Here is a 17,080-nt window from a genome sequence, read left to right on the forward strand (position 1 = left end):
ACCTCCAGGGATCTCCTTATAATAGCAATGAGGACAAGGAAATGATAATAAAGAAGAAAAAAAAAAAGAAAAAAAGAAAAAAAAACCAAGGTAATTGTCCTATTATAAATTAAGAGTAAGGAATTGCTGTCCTACCTGCAACAGTTACGTACCCCTGATATCAAGAGACTTGTCTCTGAATTAAGGAACTCCAACTGGCTGCTATTTTACAAAAGAGACTTTGTATCCGAGAGGCAAAAGCAACAAAAGAGAAAGCGATGAGGATAACCAGTTAACCACCTGTGGAAGACAAATTGCAAAGAAAAATCCTCTCAGGTTTTTGGACCAAATAATACTTGAAAGAAGTCTGCAGTCATGGTGCTGCCTGATGGCACTTAGTGGGGAGGGAAGGAGCGCTTTCAGCCTCGTTCCACAGTAACACGATTACACCACAGGCACCTGATTTCAGCACCAAGCTTTCTTCCTAATCAAACCGCAGCACGGTGCTCACTGTCCCGGCCACATCAGGTACGGCGTGAATTAGTGAGGCATTCAGAGAGGCCACAGCTGGCAGAAATGAAATGAGCTGTTTTGAGAGAGCTGGAGGTGCTGAGAAGAGAGAGAAAAAAAGGCCTGAACTGAGAAATTGGAGTCTTGTACATTGTATTAAAGCAAACTCTGAGCATACCATGGAATCAGGAGAAAGCTCTGGCTAATCTTTGGCTGGAAGAAAGGGGAGACCAGAAGGAAGGAAGGAAGGAACTTAAAAGAAGAGACCGTGCAGGAGAATCAATGGATTATAGTCACTGCAGCTGTTAGCTGTAAAACTGGGTTAGATAAAAACTTGAGTAAGGCAATGTGTCTACTGCTCCCTCTTATCATCCAGCGTTACACTAGGGTAGGAGGCGTGCTGTTTCTGCTGAAGTGGTACAAGAATCTGCAAGTGCCCTGTGGAAATCCAAGTTCGTAGGCTAATTGCATGATAACACAGACAAGGTGAAAAATTAATTAAAATCCAACTTGAGTGGCCCAGCTGTTAACAATTTGGTAGAGACATTCTGAAAAAGGCTGGTGTTCAGTTCAGATATAAGCAGCAGTGGTAGCTTGTAGCCAGTAATACAGACTGGGTAAGCAATATCTCAGGCTTTGTAACCACTATGGCTGTACATCATGGGAAAAGGGGCTGTGATTTGCTGGACAACATTCTTTACGTTTTGGGGAAAGTTGCTAATCCGATCTGTAAAATGAGGGAAATCAGAAATAAAATAAAAACTCCAGGAAGTGGTACAGCTAAATGCTGACATGGTAGAAAAGAAACTTCTGTTAAAAAGAACTGCTATAAGCCAAAGGCAGGCCGCTACATGGCATGGTGAAAGAATACTTTGCAGAGCCTGGGAAACAGGGGGCCTTTGGTGGAGGAGTTCTAGATATGCAAGTATTTAAACAACTGCAATCCTGTTCCAGAAATTTCAAAGCACTCGACAACTACAGATGATGCTCCAATACATTTGTATAATCAATGGATATCAAGATGTTACAACCACAAAATAAACAAGAGAGTTAGGTGACGTGGACTATGATAACAAAAGAGAATAAATAGAAGGCTTATCCTTATGCTAGGCTCACCACAAAACACCAGAAGGAGGGATCTCCAGAAGAGATCCTTCCCCACTGGTAGCCAGCTCTTAAATAGGTCTAGGAGGGGGGGAGCCAGGCTCCACCCTTTCCGGCAGCACAGCTGAATTGCCTTCACCTGTGCTCCTTTGGCTGGCTCATGGCTTGCCTCAGGTGATCAGAGGTTCAGGCCGTGACTCAGTAGTTCCCATACAACATTGTTGTTTTAAAAAGGATGGTGAACTTTGTACAAACCGAGAACTCCTAACTGGATTTGAATCACAGTGGTGACTGGAAAATATGTGCTGGCTGCTTATGTGGTAGAATTGGGCTTGGAAATTGGTCCTGTGAAATTCAAGCAACATAGGTATCTGGATAAGTGGATGCATTCATAAGTCATTGGATTTCAGTGTGGCTATTACTTTGAAAGAAACCCAGCCTGCAGAAATTCCTCCTGAAAATGATTCTGGTAAAAGCAAACAACCTTATGGGCATTTGGTTTCCAATGAAAAAGTTTTAAGAGTTGAAACTGCAATAGTAGCCATGTGAAGTATTGGGTTTTGAGTAAAATAAGTACTGGTAGTGTTAAAAAGAGATCTAGAGACAGCTTGGCAGTTGATGTTACTTGCAACCTGAAGCCAATCGCATCCATGTTTACTTGAATGTCTCTTAAAAAATATGAGAAATCTGATAGTCACATTTGATCTGGGTCTTCAGTATTTACTGCCACCAAGGAAAACATCAAAAAGGAGAGAAAGATGAGTTTGTGCTGAAGTTCCGTGAGATTTGATTCCAGGCCACATTGACTATAGGTAAAACACTTATTCCGTAAGACATAAATATTCAAAACAAGCTACTGTGCATTCACCTACCTGGCAATATTTTTTTACACGTGGCATTGGAAGGAGACTTTGGATGTGCTCGTCTGATACAGGACAAGAATAGCTCCAGGGGAAAACAGCCTATTGAGTAACCATGTTACTGCTTACCAAAACCAGGGTCGGTGAGAGAAGCCTGCGAGAAACCCACAAATGGGGCTTCGTTTGTAATTTAATTAGAAATTAGCAACCCTAATTTCTGAATTTATAACAGAAAAATAAATGAGAATTATTTATGAATTATCTTCATGTTGAAGAAGTCTAATTTCCCCTTCTTTATCTTCAAAATACTGGCAGTGGAGAAGGAAAGCAAAATAAATATATGTATTTAAAAAAAAAACAGTTTGTATTGCAAAGATGGATTACCCCAGGTAGCAGGTATGGCATTAGTGGAGCTCACTGGAATGGTTGGGCAAGTCTGATTTTCATGGAATGGTACATCTGAAGTGTACCATTTTTCACCAAGTTGTAAGATCCAGTAGAACATGTAGGAGAATTTTTTGAGTCAATCTATCTTGGTAACTCCGTTACAGTACCAAAATTATTTGTTGGCTCCTCCTTCCAATCTACCTAGCATCTGATAAGAAGGAAGAAGATAGAAGGTAAATATGGCAATTGGAATCAGCACCAAGCTAAGTAGCACCAAGCTAGTGTTCCCATGAAGGAAAAGCAAGGGGAGCATAAAGTGAACACTATGCTCCCTGAACTTGGGTGTGACAGAGACTACATGCAACCTTTTGTATGAAATACCGAAAGGCAATGGACCAAGTGGAACTTGATACTTGAAAGAACAAACTGCTAGAGGGGACTTGCAGAAGGCTTTGAAAATTAATTTGGCTTGAATATAAGATTGTGTCCTATTCTGAACATGTGAGAACTTCATTTGGTTCCACAGCTTTAGAAAGAGGATAATCTTGAACTGAACTGACCTTTCTGCAGAGTACTGGCAATTAAATGAAGTAATACATAGCACAGTGTTCTAGAGTGAAATCCAAAGGACTACAACACTTAAGGAAATTGATCCTGGGCAGCCTGGTCTGGTATTAGATATGTTTAAAACAAAACAACAACTAAAAGGAGTTAAGAAAACGTGTGTGTGTATAGGTAGGAGGAGCAGACTAGCAGTAGGGTTTTGCTTCTAGACCATAAGTTATTCTGCGTACCATAGCACTTGCAGTGCAGATACACTGATTCAGGTGTTCCTGATGTGGCTTTGCACTGCAATGTACATTGCACAGAAAATGGAAAAAAAGCCAATAGTCTTTTCTATACAGCCAGAATTTGGAAAGCTTCCTGTTCCATATGGACACTGCTGGCAGTTGGAGCAGGACTGTGTGACCCTGGGGCCGGTAGACACTCTGGCTAACCTGCTTCATTTGTTTTGGATGCTTATGTTTGCTCTCCAGATCTTCCAAATAAATGTAGCTAGTGCATTGTTTTTGGCATTTGTGTTTGTTCTTCTCAAGCAGAATTTCCACGTATTGCCTTACCATTATCCACATCTTTCCTTTTTGCCTCATCCCCTTCCTGTACTTGTTCTCTACACGCATCTCCATGATTCTGTGGATACTTTCTATCTTCATTTTTAAATTCCATGTTCTGCAAGTGTCAACAAAAGAAGAAAGCATGCTAGGTTTTATGCCATTAGATAATAAATACGGTTCAATTACATGTCTCTTTCTAAAAGGCATATAAACAAACAACTTAAAATCTAGACAGATATTTTTAAAGTTACATATTTGTGTATTATAAATAGGCATTCTAATTTTGAAGAGAACACAACAGCCTTTTCTTCTGTGTGTGCTGTTCAGTTATGCTGCAGCTTGTAAAAAAATCTGCAATGCTGACGTTGCAGAGTATATGATATGGATACCTGAACAGGTCCTGGTTGGAGGCCTTGTGAGTTTTAGGTGTCTATATTGCTTCTGATAGCAGTGAAAATACTAATTGTTACTATTAATATACATCCAGGAAGTCAGTGTTCACAGACAGCTCTACACTGTTTAACAGAAATGAGTTATCTGTGTAATTTAGAATAAAGACATGAATGCCCAAACAGATTCCACTTTTTTACGAGCCTTTCTAATGGAGTTGTCTCTTCCTAAAGAAGAATGAGGCAAAAAACCCTGAAACTTAAAATGAATTGATGTGATAATGGGCAGAAATGCTGCTCTACCTTCAGAAAATTGCTCCTGAGTTCTGTGCTGCTATTTCATGTGTCAAAATACAGCTACCCAGTTTTGCACAGAGCTGCCTCTGTTCAGCTGAAAATACTGAAATTCTCATTGTTGACAATGCCACAGCCAGGGAGAAATCTGAAACTGCAGAGTCACAGGGAGACTAATGCCAGCTTCTGGATGTGTCAAGGATTCTCATCTTTGTTGGTACTGTACTGTATCTGCTGATGAGTCCTTTGAAGCAGAACACTATAGCACTGTGGCATGAACTGGATCACATGTACTCTTTGAAATCCAATTCAGAATTTCATGTCACTGCTCTACCGTTACAGGACAGAACTTTAAATATCACCTTTGAAAGTTCTGGTCTTCACAATGGAGAAAACAAAACTGTCCAGTGGAAAAAGGATGCACTGAAGAACAACATGTGCTACCTTGCATTGCTTACAGGATGCGGTATGCAAGCTTCTTTCATAATGATTTATTTAGCTTCAGCAGGTAGAAACATAATCAGCAGGAAAGATGAGTAAAAATCTAAAAAACACACATCTGTATTGTATATAAAAAAGGGAAACAAATGGTAAATAAATCTGGTGGCTTAACTTCTTGTATAAATATGTGCCAATTCCATTTTAACTTGGTATGACAGAGCAGAAAGTTGTATCCACTCTTGTTACAGTGAGTCCTTAACACAGCGTGGGCATTTCAAACAATGTGACCAACGGTTAACAGCCATTTGAATATCGATCAGTAAGTACCTTGTAGCAGGCTTGTGAATATTCAGACATACCTAGTTTTAACAAAACTTTTATAGCAAGGATGTTGTTTTGTTTTCAGTGTAATTTCATAGGTCTTTTGGGATCTGCCATGTTTGAACATCTGGGAATCATCACATGTTGTCGATAAATGAGGCAACAGGAAAGGCATGATGTGTCACAGATGTTAAATATGGCAGTACTCCACAGGCTGACAATCACAAGCCAGAATGATCAGACTTTGAAAAATCTCATTAAGATTCATTGACTAGATAAAATTCAACTTTTTTCTTAAATTTCCTAACTGTTCTGATGATGGTGGGTGTTACAGTGGTAAAACAATTATTGGAAACTGGTTTGTTTTGAAGAACAAAATGATAGAGCTGAAGACAAGGACCTTGACTATCAAATACTTCACAAGAAGATGAATGCAGCTTGTCAGGTCCCTGTCGTTTCATCCCAAAGATTAATGGCTACTACTGGATAACTCCACCACTCCTAATAAAACAATGAATGCATAAATCAAATTTATTGCGTTAATTTAAGCATTGTGGTTAATTGAGAAACTTGAGCAGCCATACTAAGATACCCTCTTTTCTCCCCTTGTATGCGGAGAGTATTCTGGTTGCTGTAACTGTTAGCCATGAATGCCACCTCCTGGCCACGTACGGGAATAGGGAAAATAGCCCTAGCCCAGCTTTCATGCAGTAGATAACCATTGAATAGATGTTAAAAATATGTGAAACACAGACATGACTGCTGACAGACTTCCTAGATGGCTTGTGGAATTTTAAAGGCACTCTGATATTTACTTTTGTAAAAAAAATTGCGTCATTTAAAAAAATAAACACACTTGACATTGACTTTCTGTAGAAACAACCTGGAAACTGTTGTATTTAAAGGGAGCAGCTGAATCAATACCACGAATGAAATCCTGACCTCAATGAAGCCAACAGGACTTCTGCCACTGATTTCAATGGGGCCCAAAATTCCAGCCCATGCTTTATGAAAGCTGCCCTTGTGTGTCAGCATTGGAGTTATTGGCAGATTTTAACAATGTTAGGCATGTGTATTCTCTTGCGAATTCAGTGGGAACAGGATGTTAAAGAGGACCCTAAGAAGGTCTGGACCCACATAACCACGAACTGTACTTCAGGGCGGTAAATTTTTCAGCCAGAGACCACTTGTTCCCTGTGCTCAGACAAGAATAGCTGCTGCTTTCATTGCTTGCACTTCGCCAGCAGTATGCTCACTGCTGTTAGTGCTGCTAGTACAGGTAAAAGCATGTTGTACGTACCAGAACATGTTCCTTGAAGCAGTCTTGTTATCATGGTGTAATGGACTCCCAAATCAAAGCAAACCTCTTCTCTGGCTGCTAGGAGGATATACAGACAGCAGGGGAAACAAGCCAGGGAATTTCTCTCATCTGGGGAAGCAAATAAGAAGCATTTCTACAGTGCATGAAGATGAAAATTTGGGCAGACAGTAGCTGAGATCCCCTGCAGCATCAGATTGTGTTATAACTACTGCATTTAACTCACACTTGGCTTTTATTGCCTAGCTGTTCCAGCCATGCGATCTCTTCCAGACCTGAATTCTCAAGTCATAGTTAATAGTAATTTCCTGCACACAGATACACTGGTACACTGGTGGGCAATCAGTCATCTCCTGTTAGGTTCTTTTTTGCTCTCTAATGATTAGCTTACTTTGTCCAGCATAACACAGTAGAAACTGCATGCAAACAGACAAATCACTTAATGCACACAGTAGACAAGTTTTAATTTGCCTAATGTTCTAATGTACGCTAATGTCAGATGCAAAGTCTTCTCAAGGACTCAGTGACACAATGTACATCAGAACAGATTAAAAAGTAACAACACCTATGTACTTGGGAACCAGCATGCTCAGAAATAATTTGGCTGATACATTTGCAGTTTCCAACATTCCCAAAGCATGGCAATTTTCCTTTGATACGGGTCATTAGGATCCGCGTGCCACAGAGGCAGTCGGGTGTGTTGGGTTGTTCTTGTTTTGTGTGTGTAGGGTTTGTTCGTTTGTTTTTAATATAGGGAGGGACTGAGAAGTGGGCAAGGCAAAGAGAAAAGAAGGAGGTAGAAATCGTTCCGCCATCCAATGCCAGTGATACTATCTCCAATCTGTAGATGGCAGTGATCTCCCACGACCTGCTGCAGGAGGGAAGGAGAAATCCTTAACACCGCTATGCAAAGCAGCCGTGGGGAAAATTAGAGGTTAGCTTCATGCTGTAAAACCATCTCCTTTTTACACTAAGACCTGCTTAAAGAATATTAGGAAGTATATCACTTATTTCCTCCATGTAATGAGAAAATGCTTCATGCCACTTTTGATCTGCGTATTTCTGTACTGAAGGATTTTGATGACAAATTCCAGAATCCCATCTTATGGAATTTATCTGTGATCAAATCCCAGCATTGGCATTCTGGACTTTGTACATACGTTTGACACATTTCATTATTGTAAGCTGTTTATTCAAATAGTACCTGGATTTTTCCTCCCAAACCCCTCTATGTACTCAGCCACCTCCCTCACCAGTTGCTCAGCAGGTCTGTGCCATCTGGGGAACTTTCAGCTGCTTTTCCCTAACACTCACATTAGTTTTCACTTTCCTTCCAATAAAAGGTGTAAGGAAGGCTGTTGCAGAATGCTTTGCCATGGGGTGTGATGTGCACTGAAATCAGAGGGTGTTTTTCAGTGGACGTGGAATCTCGCCTCCCAAAACCTACCTTGCTTGATGGCTGTTGGAGAGAACTCTCAAAGTAAAACATAAATTCTAATCTTTCCCTTTCATGCATGTTTTCAGTTGTGGGTTTTGCTCTTTTTTTCTTAATTAAAAGATTCTGTCTATGGGACTTTAAAATACACCTTTTCATGAAGACCTGACTGCATAAACTACACAGTTTGTGTCACATAGGCTTTTATCATCAGGTTTTAAAAGATACCTAGACACACTAGTGAGATGTTCAGAAGGACTGCAAACAGCATCTTTTAAATAGCATTTATTTTATTGTATGTTTTTCTGGAGATCTTAACTATCAGTGAGATTTGGGGTCTTGTGGGGAAGTGCCCACAATGAGTTTGCAAAATGAATTGTAGAGAAGTCCCTAATCCAGTTAGTAACTCAACACCCATAGGTTGCAGTAGAAAATGTACAACTGCAAAGAGCAGAAGTAGAAAACTATTTCTCTGCTTCTGAGGCAGCCTGGGTTCCTTTAATGGCAGGAGCATTGGATAGCTCGCAGTGACTCCAAGTTGAGACATTCCTCAGCAAATCATGAGAATGATCTGTGTCAAGTCCTCCATTTAACATTATGCCATTTGGTTACTTGCTGCAGAAGAGACTTTTTGCAGTACCAGTACGCCTGCTTTGCAGTCACTTTCGTTTCACTGCAGTTGAATGGAGTCTTGTCACTGATACCAGCAGTGGCAATTTTGACAACTTGTAATGCATCACTTAAGTCTTTTTTGGAAAGCTTAGCTGAGGCTTACTTCCTTTTGCACAAGTTGGATGCTCACCAATTCTAGTAATTATTGGCCACCAAGCATCACCATCTTAGGAGCTTTCTCTACAGCAACATATCTTTTCTCCTCTACATTTCATTACTTTTTCTATCATGCTAAATAGATTTCCTTCTCCTTTTAGATCACACTTAACCTGCAGTTATAAAAAAAGGATTTACTTTTTAATGAGTGAGTGTTCAATTCTTTCTATTGCATTGTCAGAAACTAATCCATTGATCTATTCCTACTACATGGCACTTATTTCATAATAGGCACTCTCACCCCTAAAAAAAGAATGGGAAAAGCTAGTTAAGGAAGCCTGTATAGCTTTTTTCCCTGTTTATTTACACATGAGCCTGTGTATGCAGCCAGGTATGCTCTTCTCTCTGGTACAGGCAGAGAAAATAGGGCACAGTACAGAAAATTTAATTTTTAAATCCTGTCATATTGCCCCCCATGTATAAGACTGTAGTGCAATATTAAATAAAACTAAGGTTTGTCACACCTACTCATGCTCTAGATACACAGAGTGAGGTCCCTTCTTGAGAGTTATTGGCCACTGTGAAGAAGCTAAAGAGATTTATGGGAAAAAAATAGTTTAGTAAGTAAGCTGTTGGCTCACTTTTCCTTAGATGTAAGTTTATCTGCAGCACGAACTCAGGGTTGCTAAGACACTCCATAGCTGTCCCATAGCTCCCAGTCACGCTGCCTGCACTGTTACTGTCTTTTCTCCCTCCTGCTCCTTCCCATTCCCTTTCTTCTGCTCTGTCTCTTCATCTTGCTAATTCATTCTACATGTCCTTGAATATGTACCATGTAAGCTGCTGTTTTGCATTCAACATTTGTTTATCCTGGGACTTATCACAGTATCTGAGAATCTCATAACTTTCACAGATTTTTATCCCCGTGAAGCCTTTGTGAAACAAGGAAGTATGTCAGCTTACAGATGGGGAGTGGTCACAAAGCAGATTAACTGAGGTGCTCAGAGCCCTGTTTAGTCGTGGGAGCTTTATTCAAGTATTTCTTGGCTCCTGATTTTCTCTATAGATTGAAGATTCTTGTCAAGCTACATCTCATGCAATGCACCAAAGTCTCCTTTCCCAGTAAGGACAGGGCATAGCTCCATTTTTTTGGCCTCAGTGGCTTCTTGGAGATGCAGACTGCTCAGAGAGACTCCTTACAGTGGAACAGGGACAGGCACCAACTCAAAAACTTCAGAAAGCCCCATTGTGACTTTTCATCCAAATTACGGATAGGTAGAAAATGAAATCTGTGGGGAAGGGGTTCGAGTATCTGACATACATTTTCATCCCTCTACGAGAAAAAAAAAGCATCCTAAAATATATATAAATATTAATCCTATGTGCATTAAGCAGATACTTCACTCAAAAACAGTTAAGGATCTGAAAATGCTGACTTCTGAGGAAAATTCTGGATTGGCCTGGTTGTATCATAATAGGGAATAAAGAACACATAGCTAATAAGGATTGCATTATGGCTAATCCTTCCTCCTTGTTTGAGAGTGGCTGTTGTAAGGAAAGTACATTTTCTGCAATAAAAGTCACTTATCTGTAACATCAACACAGTTAGAACAATATTTTAACGTTGGTTCTACAGAAAGTTTTCAGGCTTGCTAAACGTAGGGACATGCACCCAGGTTTTACAATTCAGAGATAGCTTCCCAAGCAGCAGACAGAAGGCTCACACAAGGACTGAGGTTGGCAGTGTGCAACTGGAGTGCCAGACTATTAGCTATTCCAATTCAGCCATGATGTGGAACTGCACAGTGAGCTCTGCAAACAGCTCTGCTGGTGCTGGGGTGGTGACCTTGGAGCTCTCATGTGACTGGGCTGCCAACGGGCTGTCTGGTCCACCAGGGTGCCACTTGCCTTTGATTTATCTTTGAATCTGAGGAATTTTTTTCAGTGTTGTAAGAAAATCCTATTTCAAATACATTATTAGAGCTATCTATGCAGTCTGGCCCCAGTGGATAATTCCTGCTAACTAGATACGCATTTTCTATGGACGTATGCACTGACTTTAAAACAACCCTCATGTAGACAGATACCTGATTTTCCTTAAAAGTAAAATAAATGAGGAAGAAGACAGAAAGCAGAATACAGAATAGTTCTCTTTCCTAAGAAAACTGTGGTGTAAGCAAATATGCAGCTAATCATAGTGCTCTTTACCCTAAAAACAAAATTTGGTTTATAGCAGATATTTTTATACAAACCTAGTGATAAAACAAACATTTCAACTACTCTGAACTTTAATTCAGACCAAATGAAGTTATCACACACACAAACAATAAGGCAACTGAACGCAGCGATTGTATTTGTATAAAACTACCCTGGTAGCAAGCCAGTGTCTCCCTCTCTCAGGGCTCAAACTGCTTAGCCTTGCGGAAAGGTTTCAGAATTGGCAGACAGAAAGAGTCTGCATTCTGCTGCAAGCGTAACTTCCACTGAAATGTGTAAAAGTAAGGCAAGATACAATTTCTACACTGAGCAGAAAAGGTTATATTACAGTCCTGTCACTGCCTTGATTGATATTGCCTAGGAAAGGTTTTTTTAGTGGATCAGTTTCGCTGTTGTCTGTTCAGTATTAAAAACACTGCAGTCTAATAAAAAGCTTCTTGTTCTGCTGTGAAACAGCGGAGATGCATCACTACAGGCTACAACAAATGTCCTAAATCTCTCCAGATATCTGATCTGAGGACTTCATCTGTATGCTGAAGCTTTGCAGAAGTTATCTCTGTTGTGCCTATGCCCAAATACCCCAAATCATAACTTCCAACACTATAAGTACAGCTTAGTCCCTACTCATCACTGTGCACAAGTGAAACAATTAGAGCAATACTGGCAACTGCTCCACCCAGTTACAGCCAGTGCTGGACGGTCAGATGCCATGCAAGAAGAGCAGTCCTGCTGGATACAAGAAGAGTGTTTAAAGCTAGGAGCTAACAAAGAAATAGCATCAGCTGATCTGACAGTGAATATAACACAAAGAGCATTGCTCTTTAATGGATTTTCCTCAAAAAATTCCAAAAAAAAATCTGTATTTGAATCAGAGAAAATTTGGACGGCTGCAGCTCAAATGAATTTTTCTTAATGCTGTAAGCCTACCACACATGGCTAGACATGATATAATGACATTTATTTACATTATTGGGCTTTCCTTACATTTTCACTCTCTATCTTATTTCTCAACATCAGTGTTGTCTGTTTTTGCTTCATATGTTTGGATATGTAAGTACGTGGAAGTGTCTTACAAGAGTAAGTTTCAAAGCTCCCTCCAAAGCAATTCTTGGATTATATGCAGTCACTTAAGAAGTTCTCTTCTCCATATATTTTCTCTGAACATTGGAGAAAACAGATGCGTCAAACAGAACCCTGTGCAGGTATGTGAGTAAACTGAGAGAACACTGGAGAGAAGAATACAGAAGGGTCATTTAAAAGACGATGAAAGATGAAGCATCAATTAAATAGTTCCAAATGTATGCTCGGCTCTTATCTGTTCTTACCAGCAGTACGTTGTTCATACATGGAAGGAGCAATGCGAAACCATGGCAGCTGAGTTACAGGACTATTGATATAATGGCAAGGAAAAGATGCCAATGAAGTACCTTTAATGTGCACATTAAACTTAGCTTTGGTTGACAGCGTGCCCACTGCAAAACATACATAATGCCTACAGGAATGATAAACAGAATCTTCCCCAAGGAATATTTTATTCAACTCTGTATGTCAGTTAATAACTTACTGCATAACTTACTCTATCAATTCCTTATCTATAAAACTGATGCATCAGGTCTTCTGTGAGTCTCGTGCAGATGTATCTGAGCAGGTGGTATCTTGCTAAATGCATTGCATCACACCTGCAGCCACCAAGCCCCTATCAAGACTGGGGCCTCAAGCTACAACTGCCATCACCAACACGATATGAAACAGTAATTTTCTTACAGTAGCTGCAGCCTTTAAGGCTTCGAAGAAAGAGCTGAAAAATGCTGTTGTAAGAAAAACAAAGAATACGAAGGTAAGAGTTTTGAATAAGCTTTAAAATATTTTCATAATATTTTCCAATCCTCTAGATGCACTTGCTATGATCACATCTCTTTTTAAGTCTTGTAATCTAAAACTGTCTTATTAACTTTTAATATATGAAAAGTATGCACTATAGGAACGTAATATTACTAATGAGGTAAAGATTTTTTCCCTCGCTGTTATTTCCTGTCCATCTCTGTGGTAAGTAACCATGTATCTTTGTCTATGGACATGTACAAGCTAAGTGGAATAACTACTTACCCATCTTCAGTCCCTGTGGGCCTCTATTAGCTAGTAAAAAGGCAGAGGCCACATCAAACCAATGCTCTACAGAAGAAACCCAAAGAAGTGCATTAAGATTCTTCCCTTGTAGTGCCAGCCAGGGAGATTTTCACACATGGGGAATACAGACAAGGGTCTTCTAACACTAAAAGGTTTTGCAAATCAGAGTTTTGTCCTATCACCTAGTAGCCAGTAATAGAATAAATAGAAAGAGATCTGCAATGAAACTCATGGTGAATGATCCTTCATCCAGAAAATGAATCAGACTGTTAATTTAACAGCAATATTACCACTGTTATAAAAGTGCATGAAATTTACTTGCTTGTTAAACATAGCATATGAAACTGAGAGGACTGCATACAGATTCCAGCTACTTTTCTGCAAGCCACATACAGACATAAGTTTTTCTAAAATAAAATGTAACTCCTCTACATTCTATTCAAAAGTTAGACTGTCAGTCATCAAAAGTCACCAAAAAAGGTCACATTATATTTTCATGGTTCCAGTAACTTTGGAAGTTAATTACACTGCCTGCACACTCTGTGTTCCTCACAGAATAGGAACAATAAATGCTGATGTTGGAGGCCACACAAGCATGCCCTTGCTCCCCTCCCTGCTCACCCTCTTGCTGTCCCTTGCCCTGCCTGGCCAAAGATTAAGGGCAATGAGGACAAGAAATACCAAGAGTATCTAAGGGCTGCTGGGGAGCCCTGCTAAACAATGAGCAGGCAATGTCAGCACTGCCATGGTTAGCAAGAGCAGAAGAGTGCATTGCAGGCCAGGCTGGAAGTATGGACATCTGGTAAAGACTGGAAAGGAATTCTGCCTGGTGGAAGGCCAGGAACAGCAAAAAATGCCCTGCCTCTCCTCCAGCCCGGTGTATAGGGAGACAGTGCAAGGCTAGAAGTTCTGCATCTCTCATTCCAATGATCTCAACTCAGTTCTAAAGGTTATCCAGCCTGCAGTGAGCTCCCAGCTCTCCTGTCATTCCCATTTGGTTGGAGAGGGCTTTGTAGCATTAGCAGTGCAGCAGCACTCTTGTCAGTCATTTTGTCTTAGTTATTTAATTGTAAAATCAGGCTCTACTGCTGGTACATAATTCCAATTTTTATTTATATTACTTAAACTTTTTTGAGACGGAAGAATTTTAGGAAAACATGGCTTACAGAGGCCTGAAACAAAATTATATGTCATGGTTTGCAACAAGTCATGTCTCAGCTAAACAGATAAATGTTTTTAGACACCTATTAATCATGATTAAAGGGTCTGTAGATCATCAGCAATCAGTCTCACAGGCAGAGGAGCAGATCATAACATTCCCTTCTTGCAAAGGGTTTGAAAGTTTTGTTGCTCCTGAAAACCAGTGGAGGAGATGCACCTGCACATGTGGCTCAGCCAATCCACAAGGTGTAAGGGATGTCTATAGGCGAAAAAATGAATTGCTGTCCAGATACAGAGACAGACTGACTGCAGGTGTTGGGGAAAAAAAAAAAAAAGGAGGATTTTAGAAGATATGAGATTTGCTTGTAATTGAGCTAAGAAGGTCTGAACAAGAAGCAAATTCTATTTTAGAAAAATAACTGCTGTCAAAATCATTGTTACTTTCCTGGTTAGCAAACTTTGAGCTAGGATAACTGCTTCAAGAGAAATTCTGTATGTTCTGAAGAGGAGAATACTCAGAGGATAGATCCAGTCAACATAGACCAGTAAGGTAGAGAAGTGCTGCTTCTGAAGTTGACTTCTCTCCCTACAGACCAATGGCAAAAGACAGTGAGAGAGAAATAGCGCTGCAGTTGGACACCATTTTCAGGATTTCCATTTTTATAAAAGTGGATTAAAAGGGTTAAATATTCCCATTGTTATACAGGTGGATGAAATGTATTTATTTGTAAAACACAGAATTCCAAAACGAGTTTAATACCACTGAGACAATGATAAGTCTGAAGGCAAAAGCATCAGAAAATTATTTTTATTATTTGCTTCAGAAAAGCTTCCTTTAACATCATTTATACAAGAGCTCATTCATCATAAAGCAATCTCTTCACATTTGAAATATAGATAATCTCACTTTTTCTTTTCTGAGCCTGAGAAAAACAGGCTTAAACCACTGGTCAAAATTTAAACAACAAAAAAAAAGAAAAAGAAAAAAATCAAACAATCCACCAAACCATGAAGAGCAGACCAAGCTCTGAACTAAAGCCAACTCATGTGAATTTCAGGTCAGCTAATGGCTAATAGCAACTCCACAGGGATTAGAAACACTGCCTGGACTAAACTGAGCAACCATAAATGTAAACTCACTCATCCATCGAAGTCATGTTGAACACTTACTGAAGCATGACTTAAATCAATATGCAGAATTTCAGATAAACTGGTGAAAATTTGTTCAGCAAACAAATAGAATACAATATGATTTTACAAAACTCTTCAAATCCCCAGGACACCACCCACTGTTTCAACTTTTCTTAAGAGGTTCACTCGATACAGACTGCCTTGCAGTACTTCCATGAGCTTCAGGTTTCTGGCACCCAGTGAGAGGGAGACTAACTGCAGTTTTCCTGGATGTCTGAACGTACCTTGTTTGGCACATCAGGCATTTTGTCACTATGTGAAGAGCAGTCCTGTCTGTGCTGAAAATTACTTTCCGTAAATTAAATAACGTTTGTAAGTGGCAACAATATCAGACAATCTCTATCAGTGTCATGCTGAAGTATCTTTGCTCTTGTTGACACAGATTCCTAGATTAGCCTGTTGGAGCTTTCCAGAGGGATAAGGGAATTATTTATAAGATCTTGTTTACCTGCTCATAAATTATTTATAATCATTATAATAATTCATTTTATAAATCAATTAGCTTTCACTGATATCCTTCCAATTTACAGATTTAAATATCTTCTGCCTATTTAAGTTGGATAAATATCCTTTAAAACTATTTCTTACACTCGGGGATGTTACTCTGAGATTTTATTTTTTAATTAAAAAAAAAAAAACAGAAGGAATATGTAACCAGATGGAAATATCTTCCTTAAGGAAAATGAGAAAGAAAGAGCTAGCACAAATGTGCAGAGTGCTCTGCAACAAGCTTCTGAACCCAGGGAATCTCACTGGAATCTGGGTCATTCAGTTAGAAAGTTTGGAGTTAGTGAAAGCGAAATGACTGCCTAGTGTAGCAGCCAATAATGAGACTTGATTTCAACAAAATATATGTTTTGCTATTTACAATAAACTAAACTTATGTACACTGCAGATACAAACAAGCTGATGAAATTCTTAACCAAATAAACAATGGGGGAAGATATTAAGTATTAGCAGTTTAAATACAGTATAAAGGGGAGATGACAAATTATGTCAATAACTTTCAAAAACAAAATCCATCTTCTGTGTCCCACTTTTTCTCCCCATGTACCAACACAGTTGAAAGAAAATAGCATGCAAAATGCATGATTCTCCAAGAGCACCATATAGCAATAATAAATTAAAATAGGAATTTTGTAGAAATGCAGAAGCATGGGCAGTTCCTGTGCTCGCTGCACATGGAGGCTGGATACCAAATGGGGCTGCGTTTAAAGTTCACTAAGTAATTGAGGAGGAGGGAAAAAGAGTTTTCAGTAGTCACCAGATCAAGCCTGGGATGAAATTGAGCCTTAGGTGGCTTCAGTAATGCTGCAGGGGTGCATAATCACTAATTAACTGGTTCATCTGGGACAGCTGGGAATTTTGCAAGAGCTGGCACTTTCGATCTGGTTTATCTTGCCTTTTTTAAGGTCCCCATAACGTTAATCTTACATATTTTGATATCAATCCAATCCTCTGCG

The sequence above is a fragment of the Lagopus muta genome, chromosome 10 (genome assembly GCF_023343835.1).
Source record: "Lagopus muta isolate bLagMut1 chromosome 10, bLagMut1 primary, whole genome shotgun sequence".
In the NCBI taxonomy this organism is placed as follows: Eukaryota; Metazoa; Chordata; class Aves; order Galliformes; family Phasianidae; genus Lagopus; species Lagopus muta.